Genomic DNA, 13,469 nt, shown 5'->3' with positions numbered 1-13,469 from the left:
AATTTTACCGAGTCCCAAAGGAGTTCGGGCAATGCATGTGCATCCAGCACAGAAGAATAACGTCAATGGTCGGTTAGCCTTAACTATGTGAAAATGGTATCTGTTCTTTCTGACATGTCCGAAAGAACAGATACCATCTTCATACTAATTCAGATTGTGAGCGGCCGGGCGTTGTTCTGCCCGTCAACAGATGGCAGTACTTTTGCCACTCTAGTTTACCAGTTGCCTTCCCCATACGTGTTAGCTCCTCCGTGCTCTGCGCTCGCCCGTGCTACACCGCGTCCCGTAGTCGTCCACCGGGGTCACAGCACAAAGTGTAAGTGTCCTGGTGTTCGTCCCATACTTTACGAACTTGCTGCCTGCTAGAGTAAATGTCGCTGGGCAACTTCTGCTAATCAGTAAACCGAAAAATCAGTTCAAAGGTTGCAAATTTTACTTTGTTTTCATTCACTGACCAGTTTCGGGCTGAGATCCGTTTTCATATGGTCCTAACATAATAGTCAAAAATGGTATTTCCGAAGATACGAAAACCATGTCAAAAATGTGCAACGAACAGTTACAGCGCATATACCATTTTTGCCTATTTTTAACATTTTTATGCAGCGACAGCAACTGATATCGTTTATATAAGAATATACAGCCTACAGTTGCAGGTTAACTTTATCGTTTACCTAGATTTCGACTCTAGTAATAACGTCTTCTTCAGAACCTGCAAAAAGTTAATATTATAATGTGCTAGTAAATTATATCAGATATGGTCATCCTACAGGATGCAACGTGTAGTACTTACATAAAATATTATTTACATGTTTGCCTAAAACAAGCCATGTCCTAAGCCAACTAAAACTTGATGCATAACCATAAGGTTTTGTCACTTCTATTAAACAAGCTGTAGCAAATTCACTTTAAGCCCGTTGTATGGGCCTCGTCATGTGACTAGAGACTGCGGACCGCGAGAGCTTCGCGGTCTGCCTCACAGAGGGCGACGCGCATGCGCGAGACGTATAGAATCAAACTCATATTACGCACGCATCAGATAACATTTTTGCTATGAATTAATTTTATACTTTACTATTCTAAGCTAATTACAGTATCCAGCATGACTACGTTTTACACTCTACTACAGAGCCTTATAAACTGACCAACAAGTCTCGTATGAACATCTGTAGGAAAGGTTCTATTGTTACAGAAACTGTAATGGTCACTTGCATTATGAATTACTGTAAACCTAATATAGGCTGGAAGCCTTAGAAGTATGCCCTATTAGCCGGCCGGTGTGTCCGTGCTGTTTTAGGCGCTTCAGTCTGGAACCGCGTGACCGCTACGGTCACAGGTTCAAATCCTGCCTCGGGCATGGATGTGTGTGACGTCCTTAGGTTAGTTAGGTTTAAGTAGTTCTAAGTTCTAGGGAACTGATGACCACAGATATTAAGTCCTATAGTGCTCAGAGCCATTTGAACCATTTTATGCCCTATTAATTAGATACAGTTGATCGTTCATTAAATTGCATCTATCTGTAATTAGGTGTGCATAAATTTGTAGTTACTCAAGCGTGTCGAGTCTATATCCCTTAACTCCATGATGTAGTAGCTCTATGTCACATTAAGGGTTCGGTGTATGAGCCGTTTGCACCAAATGTTCCGCAAAGGCTGACCCCCGTGTTCCTAAGCCCCTTATTGGAAGATGTTCTTTAAACCTTACTGCTATAGCTCTGCCTGTTTGACCTATGTAATAACATGGGCAATCATCACACATAATCTTATATAAGCCTGATTCCGCTGACTTATCAACGATAAAGTTAACCTGCAACTGTAGGCTGTACATTCTTATATTTTTGCCTATGTTACGATTATTTGAAAAATGGTTCAAATGGCTCTGAGCACTATGGGACTCAACATCTGAGGTCATCAGTCCCCTAGACTTAGAACAACTTAAACCTAACTAACCTAAGGACATCACACACACCCATGCCCGAGGCAGGATTCGAACCTGCCACCGTAGCGGTAGCGCGGTGCCAGACTGAAGTGTCTAGAACCGCTCGGCCACCAGAGGCCGGCGATTATTTGAAAATGGGTCTCAGCCAACAATTAGCCATTGAGTGGATGGAAAAAAAACTAAAATTTACAACTTAGCACTGGTTTTTCGGTGTAAATTCCACACTTCTTAACCCAGGCAGTCTTCCGTCATAGTGTCTGGTATTGTTCTCCCATTGACTTTGTTTTAGCGCACCTAGCCCGAGCGCTGTTTGCTAAAATTTTATATGGTACTTCTTTTTTGTTATCTCATGTGTGTTACTGCGTGTAAAATGTGATGACTTCGGTCTCTTGCCTACTTTCAGTACCACAGATGGGCATGTAATAGTGTCTAAGCACTGAAAAATAATTTTAAAAAAATTTATGAAGGTAGTAACTGTTCTCGAAAGAACAGATACCATTGATGACAGTGCAGCTTATCTACAATAAATGATAATCAATTGAAACCCTTCAAGCTGCCGACAGGTGTTGTTGACATACCTTGATGGAGACAGCTGAAAATGTGTGACCCGACCAGGACTCGAAACCGGGATCTCCTGCTTACATGGCAGACGCTCTATCCATCTGTTTTAATCTCATTTTGTTCGTTTTCGTTCGTTGTATGTGCTCGGGGTGGACGTCGGAAAACAGCCATTTCAGTTCGTCGTTGTTCTATTATTACAGAGGGCAGTCAACCCTCTGACCGAAGACGCTGAACTACCGTGCCGGCTTAAAAAGTGTGGAACGCTTCACGATTTTGCGTGTCATCCTTGCGCAGCGGCCATGCTAATCTTCTTTGTATCGTTCGAATTTTAGTATATGTACCGCTGAAGCGAGTACGTCCATCTGAGCCACCGAGGGCACAGATGAATAGCGCGACTGCAGGGACTTATCCCTTGCACGCTTCCCGTGAGACCCACATTCCCAACTATCCACCATCTATATATGTAATGTTCCTAATAGATACATTGCTCATCCACTAGGAACATAACGTATGTAGTTGCGAATGTGGGTCTCACTGGAAGCGTGCAAGGGATAAGTCCCTACAGTCACTCTATTCATCTGTGCCCTCGGTGGCTCAGATAGATAGAGCGTCTGCCATCTAAGCAGGAGATTTCGGGTTCGAGTCCCGGTCGGGGCACACATTGTCAGCTGTCCCCATCAAGGTATGTCAACAACACCTGTCGGCAGATGAGAGTTTCAATTAATTATCATTTATTTTAAAAATTCTTACAACCGAAGTGGTAGTTTCTCTGTTATAATGTTCAGTTGCGGATGTTCCTCCGGCAATATTGTCTGTGCTATAGATAGGGTTCAGAGTTGATCGAGTAACTTCCATTCTAGTTGAGAGTGGAAAATTATCAGCAAATAACTGGGAAAAAGCGTTATTATGACATAGAGAAGCTGAAAAAAGTGCTAAAAATTGAGTTTCAAACTTATACACATCATTTACAAAAACAGACATAATGTCTGATGGGATACCGCAACCACTGGTTATGCAATGTTTCTTATAATCCGTCTTGACTGAAAAAAAATGTTTATCCACATGTTCAAAAATGGCTCTGAGCACTATGGAACTCAACTTCTGAGGTCATCAGTCCCCTAGAACTTAGAACTACTTAAACCTAACTAACCTAAGGACATCACACACATCCATGCCCGAGGCAGGATTCGAACCTGCGACAGTAGCGGTCGCGCGGTTCGAGACTGTAGTGCCTAGAACCATTCGGCCACATCGGCTGGCCTATTCACATGTGAATAAACATTTTTCCAACCAAGACGGATTATAAGTAACATTATACACATCCACAGATACCTAGGTTTATGCATACAGATATCTCCCTTCGATAATTTTTGTGAAATAAGCGTATTAGAAGTATGGTAGCTTGTAAGAAGGAATAGCCAACAGCGGTGTACACAGAAAGATGCCGACTGTTTTTTTTTTTTTTTTTTTTTTTTTTTTTTGAAGAGGTGAAGGGACAGGTTCAATTACTGATTCTCGTTAATGAGCGCCGGGAATAAACTCGGAATCAAATAAATGGATAGCATTGTTTCCGGAGCCCTCATGGCAGCAATCAAACTGTTAATTATGTGACATTTGCAGGACACGTGTTAGAGATCATTCACCCCGCGTCGTATAAATAAAGCCTGGAGCTTTCGGCGTTCCTGACTGATCCAATTACGTAGCACAATTGGTGGGATAGGATTTGTGAGGAGAGGGGGCAGGGTACGAATGAGGTAGGGGCGGGTAAAATGGGATATCGGTGATTATCACTGCCCTGATATCTGCGTCCCGAGTTTTGCGGAGAACAGAATTTCTGCTACAGTGGAGTTGGAAAGCAAACGGTGACTTACAGCTTTCTCTCAGTATTAAAACATTAATTTATTCGCGAAGCGTTTTAGGCAGAATAAAACATCTACATCAGAACTGTCCTTCAGATTTCTGCATCACAGGTGCATCTCTATTCTGCGAACCTTTGCAAAGTGCTTTTTCTATTCTTTTCTTTTTTTTAATAAAAATTTGTTCCACCAGTCTTCTGCTGCTAGTCACGAAGTTCTCACCTGTACAATCTCTTCACGTCAGAGCAGCACTTGTACCTTCTACCCAACGTCCTCATTTATTTCTTCGATATATTCTATAGTGGAGGGCGGTGGTCTAGAATGGAAAGAAGAATTTCTGGTTAGACGACCATAGGTTAATATCAACAGAAGAAAATGCTGTAAAGGGTACGTGATTAGTTACGAATAGGGAAGTTATACGTGACAATGTGTTAGTGTGATACGATTATTCTCATCAGAATCGTCAGCAAACCAACGCCCACTAAAATAGTTCACGCACATTGGGCTGGTGTTTTTCCGTACGGTTAATGGAAAGTCCCGTTTAAAATTGCTTCGAGCCCGTGGACGTGTACAGGTATGGAGACAACCTCATGAATTTATGAGCCCTGCATATCACCAGGGGACTGTTCAAGCTGAGGAAGGCTCTATAGTAGTGTGGGGCGTGTGGGCAGTTGGAGTGCTATGGGACACCTGATACGTCGAGATACGTGTCTGACATGTGACACGTACGTAAGCATCCTGTGTGATGACCTGCATCCATTCATGTCGATTGTGCATTCCGACGGACTGGGGCAATTTTAGCAGGACAATGCGACACCCGACACGTCCAGAATTGCTACAGACTGACTCCAGGAACACTCTTCCGAGTTTAAACACTTCCGCTCGACACCAGACTCCCCCGACGTGAACATTATTGAGCATATCTGGGATGCCTTGCAACGTGCTGTTCAGAAAAGGTCTCCACCCCGTCGTACTCTAACGGATTTATGGACAGCCGTGAAGGGGTCAAGGAGTCAGTTAGCACTACTTTAGACATCATTCCAATCCATGCTACGTCGTGTTGCGGCACTTCTGCGTGCTCGCGGGGGCGCCACACGATATTACGCAGGTGTACCAGTTTCTTTGGCTCTTCAGTGTATTTACATAACATAAAATATTACAGAAATTATTTCTATTAATTTCACGGGAAAGTAACACAGTCTTTTAGAAAACGCGAAGGGGAAAGAAATTCGTTTACAGCACGACACAACTGCCTGCCAAATAACTCTCAGTTCAGTAACGTGCCACTTCAAACGACTGCGCTCTGATGAAAAACTGGCTCTAACTACCTCGTAATTTATGTTTGCGATTTTCTAAAGGCTTCAATCGCTGAAATGTTATTAACTGGCATTTAATTATAACAAATCCTAACAAGAACGACACGTTTTCATGATTCTCCCATGGATCGATTTAATCAGTAGAAAAATGAATTTGGCAACAAGACAAATGGTGATACATCATATAAGAACAAACCATAAATGCAATTACAATTAACAAGGCCAATCATCAGCAGAGTCGATAAATTCCTGGATCTCAGAGGCATGCTCGAAACCATCTTCTTCACGTATTCACATTGAAGAGACCTCCAAAACGATAGAATTTGAGTTGATCTGTTGTTTCAAAGTTAATTTTCCTCACGCTTGACGCAATGTCAAGAATGAGTTACCCGAAAAATAGGTTAATAATCATGTTGTCCGGTTCTGGAGGTACTTTACCGGTTTTATCACGTTCTTCAAAGTCACCCACGTTTTTAACCAATTTATGGCATGTTATCCTCTTGTTTACAAAGGACTTTAATTTCTCCATATATATATATATATATATATATATATATATATATATATATATATAGACGCCGCGGCATGACGCATTTTGGGACCTTCAGGGTGGCGACAGTGAAACAGTCTCAAAACACGAAGTAGAAAGTGCACTCATGCCTCTTCTTCTTCGTCTCATGAATAATTCAGAGTAAAGTAATTTTTTATCGACATTGTATGAAGGACATAGGTTCCCTCTCTTGAGCTGTGAAAGGCTATATCTTCTACGGCCTGTGTATAACGCCAACCGCGCTCTTACGTAGCAGACACTATACAGAGTGAAAATCAATAAAATCGACAAACTGCAGAGGCGAATTCCTAACTGGAAGTGAAAGAAGACTGGTCCTATGAACGTGTTTCTGAAAATAGACGGTGTTCATGCAACGACAACAAATCGTTCCGGAACACTGTACAGAGCTGCATCGCATGCACGTCACAACAGATGAATTCGATGCAGGCGATAGCGATAGTAAACTACTGGCCATTAAAATTGCTACACCAAGAAGAAATGCAAATGATAAACGGGTATTCATTGGACAAATATATTATATTAGAAATGACATGTGATTACATTTTCACGTAATTTGGGTGCATAGATCCTGGGAAATCAGTACCCAGAACAACCACCTCTGGCCGTAATAACGGCATTGAGTTAAACAGAGATTGGACGGCGTGTACAGGTACAGCTGCCCATGCAGCTTCAACACAATACCACAGTTCCTCAAGAGTAGTGACTGGCGTATTGTGACGAACCAGGTGCTCGGCCACCATTGAACAGACGTTTTCAATTGGTAATAGATGTGGAGAATGTGATGGCCGGAGCAGCAGTCGAACATTTTCTGTATCCAGAAAGGCCCATACAGGACATGGAACATGCGGTCGTGCATTATCCTGCTGAAATGTAGGGTTTCGTAGGGATCGAATGAAGGGTAGAGCCACGGGTTGTAACACATCTGAAATGTAACGTGCACTGTTCAAAGTGCCGTCAATGCTAACAAGAGGTGACCCAGACGTATAACCAATGGCACCCCATACCGTCACGCCGGGTGATGCGCCAGTATGGCGATGACGAATACACGCTTCCAATGTGCGTTCACCGCAATGTCACCAAACACGGATGCGACCATCGTGATGCTGTAACCAGAACCTGGATTCATCCGAAAAAATGACGTTTTGCCATTCGTGCACCCAATCGAGTACAGCATCGCAGGCGCTCCTGTCTGTGATGCAGCGTCAAGGGTAACCGCAGCCACGGTGTCCGATCAGATAGTCCATGCTGCTGCAAACGCCGTTGAACGGTTCGTGCAGATGGTTGTTGTCTTGAAAACGTCCCCATCTGTTGACTCAGGGATCGAGACGTGGCTGCACGATCCGTTACAGCCATGCGGATAAGATACCTGTCGTCTCGACTGCTAGTGATACGAGGCCGTTGGGATACAGCAAGGCGTTCCGTATTACCCTCCTGAACCCACCGATTCCGTACTCTGCTAACAGTCATTGCATCTCGACCAACACGAACAGCTATGTCGCGATACGATACAGCGCAATCGTGATGGGCTACAATCCGACCTTTATCAGAGTCGGAAACGTGATGGTACGCCTTTCTCATCCTTACACGAGGCTTCACAACAACGTTTCACCAGGCAACGCCGGTCAACTGGTGTTTGTGTATGAGAAATCGGTTGGAAGCTTTCCTAATGTCAGCACGTTGTAGGTGTGGCCACCGGCGCCACCCTTGTGTGAATGCTCTGAAAAGCTAATCATTTGCATATCAGAGCATCTTGTTCCCGTCGGTTAAATTTCGCGTCTGTAGCACGTCATCTTCGTGGTGTAGCAATTTTAATGGCCAGTAGTGTAGCAGTTGCCATGCAGGATACACATAATCGTAGTTCTGCTTGTAACGCGGTGCCGGCCGGGGTGGCCGTGCGGTTCTAGGCGCTACAGTCTGGAAACGCGAGGTCGTTACGGTCGTAGGTTCGAATCCTGCCTCGGGCATAGATGTGTGCGATGTCCTTAGGTTAGTTAGGTTTAAGTAGTTCTAAGTTCTAGGGGACTGATGACCTCAAAAGTTGAGTCCCATAGTGCTCAGAGCCATTTTGGAACTAAATCTTTGGGATATCCTTTCCGCCATCTCCCTGTAACTTTGTCTGAAAGGTCCCATGACCTCACAAACGTCGCAAAAGGGCCTGAAATGCTGTGCGATGTGGTTAGTGTCCATGTGGGTACTTGTTTTGGTGCAGCCGTGCTGCCTCTCAGCCGCTTTCATCGGCTTGGCAGTACACAAACACCATCTCGGCTTGTTTACGGCATGAATGCCGGACCATTCTGCTGCGTCAATCGCACAGGCTGCAACACACAAGGAACACACGACATGTGGTCAGAGGAACCGTCATTCGTCAGCGCCGTATACCGTGGCAGCGATGCATTCCCGGACACGTGTTCACAGGACATTTCTCTCAAAATTTCCTGTCAGGAATCCGTCCCTGTATTCGTAGGAAGTAGCACGAAGCTCTTTGCAGCTCCCGTATGTTTCGTTGCCCCCGAATGGCAAGAAGTGACTTCACAAAACTCGTAGAGAGCCATGTCAGCTTTAGCTAAACTCGTCCCGTGTGCCGACGACTTTACAGTGGTGCAGCGCTCTCTGTCATGTTGCTGGGAGACTGTGAAGGAAACTGCAACTCCCCTCCATGTTGCCCAGGCCCCGGAGTCCATCAGAATAACTCGCTTAACTCGGTCCGGCGCGCAGTCCTCAGGATGGAAGTGCATCCCGCGACCGGAATATTAAGAAGGCGCGAAGTGGCACCTCATCCACATACATCTACATGACTACTCTGCAGTTCACCCTCAGGTGCCTGTCAGATACTTCAACGAACCTCCGCTTCACTATTTCTCTACCTTTCCACTTTGCAACGGAGTGCGGGAAAAAGGAACGCTTAAGGGGACCACACAGTGGTCCAGGTCGAAAAAAGAATCGATTTTCGGTTTCCATCATATTTCGACAGATTGAGGTTTTATTTACGTACTCTGAAAAGGATTTTGCTGTAAAAAAATTATTTCAAGCATTTAAAGAGCAATATCCCACCACGTGTGTTTATCTGCCACGCCCACTTTTCTGTCACCCACTGTCAACCCACCTACTGTCAACTCCAAGCCAAATGGAGATGCCATTACTATCAAAATAGAATGTGTGGGCAATGTTCAAAAACGTGTGGGAACAAGGCTGAGAAAATTGACTGTTGATATGAGAGGAAAAAAAATTAGAAGATGGAAAATTGTTGACCGGACAGGGCCGGTTAACTAAAACTCAGCCGGCCGGAGTGGCCGAGCGCCTCTAGGCGCTACAGTCTGGAACCGCGCGACCGCTACGGTCGCAGATTCGAATCCTGCCTCGGGCATGGATGTGTGTGATGTCCTTATGTTAATTAGGTATAAGTAGTTCTAAGTTCTAGGGGACTGATGACCTCAGAAGTTAAGTCCCATAGTGCTCAGAGCCATTTTTAAACTAAAACTGAAATAGAAAACTTGCAGGCAATTAGGAGAAATAAAGATAATCTGGAGGCAATGAAGAGCCATGTTTGGGCCATATTCTTCCATAATTCCTCTACTAATGGTAAGCCATGTCATGGATTGTGCCCATCAAGAGAAGATTCGTGATGCAAATACAATAGGGCTCAGGCAACTGGAGAAACTTATTCTCACCAGCATTCTCTTCCTGCTGCTGTTATTACAGCAATTAAACCTATTTTCAGAGACTTGTCTCATCCTGGCCTTCTAAGGAAATGTCTGCATGGGCAGACACAGAACCCAAACGAATGTTTCAACAGCATAATTTGGAACCGCGTTTCTAAAACTGTATTTGTAAGCATGGATACAATGAAACTCAGAGTTCGTGATGCTGTTATTACATTCAGTTGTGGTAATACTGGAAAGATTTTCGTACTGAAAAAGCTGGGAATCAATCCTGGTGAAAATATGAGCACTGCGCTGCAACATTGCAATAAAATGAGGATAGCGGATGCAGACAGGTCTGCATCTACTGAGGCCAAGAAAGCAAGACAAACATCCAGTAAGGTGAAAAACAAGCTGGAAGACCTGCTAGAGGCCAAAGAAGGGCCATCATATGCTGCAGGACATTTTTAATTAACTTTAAGTAACAAATTTCAAAAGTTTTTTCTTTAAAGTCAATTTACCGTAAACTAAAATTTTCAGTACATATGCCCCATTATATCAGAAACTATCATAGATAAATGAAGAAAATTTTCAGAGACTCTGCATAACAGAAAAAGCCACCTCTGATACTACATTCACCTCTGGTACTACACCCATCAGGAAGTTCACAAAAAATATTTCCTGCAGAAAAAACTTAATATTTTTTGTTAATAAATTTCAAACAGTATTTCTTAAAAACTTTAAAATGGATAAAGTAGATTTTAGTACAGTTGACTCTATTAGCATCATGAAACATACAGTAAAAATATTAAGGTCCTGCATCAAATAGCTTTTAAGAAATGGGTCAAATACTTGCCTAAATTAACATGGGTTAGATTGGCAGGGTGTGGTCCCCTTAAATCCTTCCCTGCAAGCTCTGCTTTCTCTTATTTTATTACGATGATCATGTCTCGCTATTTAGGTGGGTGTCGACAAGGTACTTCCATATTCGGAGGAGAAAGTTGCAAATTGAAGATTCTTGAAAAAATCTCGCCGAAACTAAAAATACCTTTGATTTAATGATTGCCTCTCGGTTCGCATATCATATGTATGGCACTCTCTCCCCTATTTCAGTCCTATCTGATGCGAATCCCACACCGCACAATAGGCAGAGGGAGCCAAGCGTAGTGTAGACAGTCTCTAAGTGTTCTGCCGCGCGGGGTAGCTGCGCGGTCTAGGGCGCTATGTTACGGTTCACGCGGCTCCCCACGTCGGAGGTTCGAGTCCTGCCTCGGGCATGGGTGTGTGTGTTGTCCTTAGCGTAAGTTAGTTTAAGTTAGATTTAGTAGTGTGTAAGCTCAGGGACCGATGACCTCAGCAATTAGGTCCTATAGAAGTTCCCAGAAATTTCGCAAAAAATTTTGTAAGTGTTCTGCCAATAAATCGCAGTCTTTGGTTCACTTGCTCCACCTCTGCATCTGCATCAACATGATTACTGCGCAATTCACAATTAACTGCCTGCCAGTGTGTCCGTCGAACCAGCTCCAAGCTGTTTCTGTACCATTCAACTAACAGCACGTGGCAAAAACGAATGCATAAATCTTTCCGTGCGAGCTCTGATTTCTCTTATTTTATTATGATGACCATTTTTCCCTATGTAGGCGGTCGCCGACAGAGTATTTTCACACTCTGAGGAGAAAGTTGATGGACATTTCGCGAGAAGATCTTGCCGCAACGAAAAACGCCTTTGTTTTAATAATGGCCACTCCAACTCGTTGATCGCATTCGCGACGTTGTCTCCCCTATTTCGCAGTGAAACAAAAGGAGCTGCCCTTCTTTAGATTTTGTCTATATCCTTCGTCAATTCTATCTGGTGAGGATTCTATACCGCTAGGAATACTCCAGAAGAGAAAGGAAAAGCGTAGTGTAGGCAGTCTCTTTAGTAGACCAGTTTGTAAGGTTTCTTTTTTTTTACATGTCTATCCATTTCGGTTGAGATAGTCTTTCCACGTTCGGATCGCTGTATGTAACGAAACAAGTTGATTACTCACGTCGTCGAAAAGCCTGTTCATTTTCACCATACTCTGACCATTTTTAAAATTTCCTCTCACGTGACCTCTCGATCAGCGTTAGGCGATTCTGACGACCAGTAACCTTCATCCCCATCAGTACCTAAAATCCTCTCGTTTCGCTGGCGAACCCTCTATTATTACACAGACGTGTGACGTTTAAAGTGGCTGATTCCTTTTTTTATATGGTAATGTATAGATACATTTACTGGAATTTTGTCTGTACGGTAATGTTAAGTTGAACGCGTGATTAGAGAAACAGTTAAGCTCGTATTTAAGTTCATAAGTAATCTCGTAATTTTTGAAAAGTGATCAGCAATGTAAGAGCTAATCAAAAATAATACATTAAACTGTTTATTGCAATGATCCTGGCGGGAGTACAGTCTGTTGTGTTAAATTATAGAAAACAGTCGTGTTAGCAACAATTCAAGGAACCTAACAGCCGGCCGCTGTGGCCGAGCGGTTCTAGGCGCTTCAGTCTGAAACCGCCCAACCGCTACGTCGCAGGTTCGAATCCTGCCCCGGGCATGGATGTGTGTGATGTCCTTTGGTTAGTTAGGTTTAAGTAGTTCTAAGTTCTAGGGGACTGGTGACCTCAGATGTTATGTCCCATACAGTTCAGAGCCATTTGAACCATTTTTGAATCTAACTGCGAGAAAAATATGAAATATAAACTACGAAAAACTCCCTGACTCAAAGTTACATCACTGTCGAAATATTAATTGTATCACATGTAAACGGCCTACCACTTTGCACGATAAATAAATGCTGTGCTGCTGCTATCTCCAAACTACTCCAGCTGCTTTTGCTATGCCAGTTACAAAATAAAAATTTAAACTACCTGCAACGCAATTTGCAATGCGTGCTTTAAAATATAGACACATCCACAAAGCTTCAGTGCTAATAAATCTCATTATTGTAATGATCACTGTGAATTAAAGTTCTGTTACTGAGAAACTGCGGAAAGTAAAATTATATATGCGGAGCCTGAAGTAAAGAGACGAATATTGATTGATGGAAAACAATAAAGTAACAGTATTAACAAAATTTTACATCACTAAGACGAAATATTTTAACACTTGAAATATTAAAAATTCACTTTACATTGATAGTGGAAAGTACCTGAAAAAATTTTCTTTACTTTCTTACAAACACATATGTCATCTATCATTAAAAATCTCCAGTTCTAAATCCCTGATAAAATTAATTACTATGCTCGGAGGTCTCGGCAAATGCGCTATTACCGTAAGTTTTGAAGCCTTCTAAATGAATTTTCAAAATATCTCTCCATAAAAGAAAAATAATACAAGAAAGTTACTGCCGGCACGCAGCACTGCCTAAACACATCACAAGATACAACTCTCTCTCTCTCTCTCTCTCTCTCTCTCTCTCTCTCTCTCGGACTGCACTCCACTCACTAGCAAAGATTCTGCTAACTGCTAACAGTCTCTCGCAGCGCAGATTGGCAGAGATATTGCCCACTGTTACCCAGATGCTATAGAAGCTTTGCTTTCCCGTGTGACATCCAAAATATTACCAAAATT

General features: G+C 43.0%; 1 protein-coding gene and 1 non-coding gene across 2 annotated transcripts in view; one reads left to right on the top strand and one right to left on the bottom strand.

The window, feature by feature from the left end:
* The window catches only part of LOC124719000 (neuropeptide F), a 619,663-nt gene that overhangs the window by 318,157 nt on the left and 288,037 nt on the right, over window positions 1–13,469 (top strand). The window lies entirely within an intron of this gene.
* Window positions 2,746–2,852, bottom strand: LOC124719202. The gene has a single exon (XR_007005994.1). It is a non-coding gene; the product is annotated as a U6 spliceosomal RNA (small nuclear RNA).

This window comes from Schistocerca piceifrons, chromosome 10 (genome assembly GCF_021461385.2).
Source record: "Schistocerca piceifrons isolate TAMUIC-IGC-003096 chromosome 10, iqSchPice1.1, whole genome shotgun sequence".
In the NCBI taxonomy this organism is placed as follows: domain Eukaryota; kingdom Metazoa; phylum Arthropoda; class Insecta; order Orthoptera; family Acrididae; genus Schistocerca; species Schistocerca piceifrons.
The sequence above is the reverse complement of the archived record's forward strand: the minus strand, read 5'-3'. Positions and strand labels throughout refer to the sequence as shown.